The 4,972-nt window shown below is 38.9% G+C and overlaps 2 non-coding genes across 2 annotated transcripts; one reads left to right on the top strand and one right to left on the bottom strand.

The window, feature by feature from the left end:
* Nucleotides 1-439: 439 nt before the first annotated feature.
* On the bottom strand, nt 440-513 carry TRNAI-AAU. Its single transcript has one exon. It is a non-coding gene; the product is annotated as a tRNA-Ile (tRNA).
* Nucleotides 514-3,671: 3,158 nt separating this feature from the next.
* TRNAN-GUU lies at nt 3,672-3,745 on the top strand. The gene has a single exon. It is a non-coding gene; the product is annotated as a tRNA-Asn (tRNA).
* The last annotated feature ends 1,227 nt before the right edge of the window (nt 3,746-4,972 follow it).

Consider the following 4,972-nt stretch of genomic DNA (forward strand, 5'->3'; position numbering starts at 1 on the left):
ATATCGAACGGCCAAAATAAGTTAATTTACCTCCTTCTTGTTCCTGAAATGACTCTCAGAAATCCTCGAATTTCATCCTTCATTGAAGAACATATCGAACGATTCAGATCTAAATAAAAATTGTGAACGGCCGTATCATTGATTTAAAGTTCGTAATGTTGTAACCCCGTATCATGTAAAGATATTATTAAGAATTAATAAAACTTGGCCTATGTAATTTTCGAACCTACGACCTCCACGTTTTTAACACGACAATCTTACAACTGAGCTAATTGGGCATAGATTTTATGCACATTATAGATCGTTAGCTTCTAATCTGGCCAATCAAGTTTCGTTTACATAACTTAATGCATAATAAACTTAAAAAAGTCATTATCTTCTAAATTTCGTAATGTTTTAACTCGTATAATGAAAAGATATAATTAACAATGAGGGAAATTGGCCCATGCAGGGGTTGAACATGCTATCTTCGCGTTATTAGCACGACACTCTAACCAACTGAGCTAATAGGCCATAGATTTTCTCGCCTGACAATGCGCCTAACGTGTTATTCCACGCAATTGTCAATACGTGTCCCTCAGGCTCTCTAACATGCTTTCCCTCCAGCAAGTTGACACGTGGCTTGCCGGCTGTCTCACGCGCTTTCCTTCCCACAAGGACATTGAAACGACGTGACCGAGGAAGAACAGAACGTTGGATTGGGTAAGGAAGACAGAACGTTGGATTTTCGAACCCTCTCAGATTTGAGTGTTTACGCCCTTACGAACCAAACAAACACCATAAACGAGATTAGGGGGAGGAGGAGACTAAAAAATGGAGGAAAAAGGACATTGAAACGACGTGAACGAGGAGAGAGAGTCGCCGAAAAATTCTCTAGTAATCGGGGTGAGGGAAACGAAGTCCGACACGAGATCCGACTCACGACCCAAAACCCACAGGCAACCCTAACCGATGTGAGGGGTGGAGAAGATGNAATACCCGCAACCTCATTATAGCCAAGCAACCCCATACCTAGTTTGCTCCAGTAACCTAAAATACAAAGCTTCGACCCAACAATGCAATCAGATACCAACTAGCAACCAGTCAAGTAGTCTACTTTCTCTGTGCTTGGCCCAAAAACCCACATTCAAACAAAAAATACACAGAACACGGTCTAACCCATGATCCACTACACCAACTTGTGTGCCCACATGAACATTCAAGACCCATGCCCCGACCCACTTTGCGACTTGCTCATGTGTCAATGTCCCTCAATGACAGGGTCACTACTGCATACACCAGCCCCTTCGGCTTAGCTTCTCGGAATTTAAGGTTAAAAAACGACATATTTGGCTTGATTTGACATTTTTGACATGAACCTTTACATTTTTTACCTTTCCGAAGCTGATTTTTTTTTAACATAGGTAATTATGAATCAATTAATAGAGGTCCTAGTGGACAATTATATCAAGGACGCCAGTGTATTCCAGGCTCACAAATCATCATTTGTTATGCACTCAGGTAGTATAGAAAATCAGAGTGTCCTTGAGATTCAGGCGTAAGGGTAAACTTGTACAATACTAACTTTTGTAGAAGCTTGGAAGCCATTTTAAATCTCTAGTGAGTTCAAATGATTTCAATAATGATAAGCTATTGTATTTTTATTTTACCTTTATTTGAGTTGTCAGAAGTGGGATTTGAACGCACACCCTCTACCTATTCTATATAACTATTTTTATAAAGAATAGCACTTTATAAAACAAAACCTTTCTAAGTTATAAAAGTTGGATTTCAACCCACTAAGTTATAAAAGTTGGATTTCAACCCACGGACTCACAAGGACCAAAACTTGAGTCCTAAAGCCTTCAACCACTCAACCATCTTAACTATTTATTATGAGACCTAACACGGGTTGAAGAGTGGAATGAAGCAATCCTTATAAGGGTGTGGAAACCTCTCTCTTAAAGATGCGTTTTAAAACTTTTAAACTTACACCATATCGTAACATGCCAAAACAAACAATATCTGCTAGCAATTGGAGAGGGACACAAAACATTAACTATAAGGTTGTGGATATCTCTCCCTAGTAGACATATTTTAAAATCGTGAGGCTGATGGTGATACGTAATTAGCCAAAGTAGACAATATCAGAGGTGGGCTTGGTTTGGAACAAATTGTATTAGAGTTAGTCATTGGGTGGTGTGCCAACGAGATTGCTGGGAACACAAGGAGGTGGATTGTGAGATCCCACGTCGGTTGTGGAGGGGATGAAACATTTTTTATAAGCATGTGGAAATCTCTTACTATTAGACATGTTTTAAAACTGTGAGGTTGTCAACGATATGTAATGAGTCAAAGTAGACAATATCTAGGCTAATACTCATAATTTGTTGGAATAGTTCAGTTGGTTAGAGCGTATGATTGTTAACCATAAGGTCGGAGGTTCATCTCTCTTTTTATCAATGGGAATGAATCATTCCATTTTAGTATATGGAAAAATTTAACCCTCCAACCAAAGTGGACAATGTCATATTATTATGTAGGTTCGTGATTCCTAATATTGTTACAGTCTTAAGCTAGCATTCTTAATAATAATATTGTGTTCTTTTTAGGGGTAGCTTCAATACAAAAACATAATGTAAAAAATATTTTAGCATAAAGCAGTTACATCATGCATGTTCTAGTGACTCTAGGTCCCTAGAAAACTAGGGTCGTTACATATAATCTACACCTAAACATTCTATAACCTAAAGAAAAACCCATGGCAACTCGCTCGAACAAGGACTCGATTACCGCCTACAAGTAGGTTACTTATTTAGTTGCACTAGATATTTCTTTTCCTTTTTGGGTGATCACTAATTGTTAGTTAAGGTCATAGAGGAGGGTCGTCCCAAGCCATCAGCTCTATATGTACAAGTTGTTGTCCTTAGTTTTCGAATCTTGTTCCAATTTTTATCAAATTTTTCTTTGTCACGTCAGTTCTATGTGTTACGAATTATTGTCCTTAGTTTTCGAATCTCCTTTCAATTTTTATGAAATTTTTTCTTTGTTAGGATGTGTCATGAATAATGATTTGAAGTCTTGGAAAGTTGAGTTATTATAGTTGTGCTTTGAAGTTATTACAGTTCTTATATGCTTAAAAAATCATGTCGTGACAATTTTAAATCTCCAGTGAGTTCAATTGATTTAAAAAAATGATATGCTATTGTATTTTTATTTTACCTTTATTTGAGAGTTGTCAGAAGTGGGATTTGAACCCATGCCCTCTGATCCCGCATTGGTTTGAGAGGAGAATGAAAGAATAACTTATAAGTGTCTGTAAACATCTCTAGTAGCGTGTTTTAAAACTGTGATTCTGACGACGATTTGTTACGGTAAAAAACTGGACAATATTTTTTAGTGTTTGGAAATGGGAACGAAGCATACCTTAGAAGAGTGTGGAAACCTCTCCCTAGTAGACTCATTTTAGAATTGTGAGGCTGATGATGATATGTAATGGGCAAAATCGGACAATATTTGTTAGCGGTGGGTTTGGGCTATTACGAAAGCTATCAAAGTAAGTCACCAAGCGTTGTGCCAGCAAGGACATTGGGCCCCCAAGGAGAGTGTATTGTGAGATCCAACATTGGTTGGAGAAGGGATGAAACATTCCTTATAAGGATGTGGTGGGCTTGAGCTATTACAAAGAATTAGCTGGAATAGCTCAGTTGGTTAGAGCATGTGGCTGTTAACCACAAGGTCGGAAGTTCAAACCCTCCTTCTAGCGATGGTAATAAGTCTACCTACTCTAAATGAACTTTAAGGGTAAATTAGAGGTGGAGTGTGAGTGATACCTTTTGATTGGTTATTGCTTATTATGTTAGGACTTGTTAGGACCGGATGGGATCCAACGTACACAACACTAGTGAGATAGAGGGGTAGGATCAAACGTACAAAGACGGTTAACATCATGAGAAAGAAGGAGAAGAAACAAGATGTAGACAACGAATTTTGATACGGGGTAGGATCAAACGTACAAAGACGGTTAACATCATGAGAAAGAAGGAGAAGAAACAAGATGTAGACAACGAATTTTGATACGGAGGAATGAAGAAAGGAAAATGCATGGAAACGAGTGGAGAAGACGAAGTCCACCTGCTCGGACCCAAACTCGAATACCCGCAACCTCATTCCAGTCAAGCAACCCCATACCCAGTTTGGTCTAGTAACTAGATCTACCTACCAACAATCAGTCTAGTAGTCTAGTTCCGTCTACTTGCTCAGACCCAAACTCGAATACCCGCAACCTCATTCCAGTCAAGCAACCCCATACCCAGTTTAGTTTAGTAACTGGATACCCACCAACAATCCGTCTAGTAGTCTAGTTCCTATGTGCTTTGCCCAAAACCCACATTGAAGCCCAAATACACAGAACACAGCCCAACCCACGGATCCACTACACAGACCTGTGCGCCCACATGAACATTCAAGACCTGCGCCTCGAACCACTTTGCAACCTGCTCATATGTCATTGTCCCTCAGCGATAGGGTCACTGTTGCATACGCCGGCTCCTTCGGCTCGGGATCTCGAAGTCCTAGGCTAAAAAATGGTGTATTATGCTCGGTTTGACATTTTGACACCGACCTTTATGTTTTTTTCCCTTCCGAAGCTTATTTTTACTTTAATAGAAATATTTAAGGTTAGTATAACGACTTATTTCTGAAGTTTAAGTTAAATTAAATTAGAAATGTAAATTACTAACGAAGCGAGATGGACGTTTTAATAGGAAACAACAACTGACAACACTTGGAGTAACTTCGAGAGAAAAAATTCACGCTCGCATGTGTGAGTCATGTGTAGGGATGTACTACACGTCCAATTTTTCAAGACTAGAGGCCACCCCTATGATATTTTTAACAATAGGTTCCTAAGATCATTAGTTGCATGTGTTTGCATTCTCTAGCCTCAATAGTGGAGTCACTTATGAGTATTTCTTAAAATACTCAAGCCTTG

Source organism: Cucurbita maxima, unplaced genomic scaffold (genome assembly GCF_002738345.1).
Source record: "Cucurbita maxima cultivar Rimu unplaced genomic scaffold, Cmax_1.0 Cma_Scf00201, whole genome shotgun sequence".
NCBI lineage: Eukaryota > Viridiplantae > Streptophyta > Magnoliopsida > Cucurbitales > Cucurbitaceae > Cucurbita > Cucurbita maxima.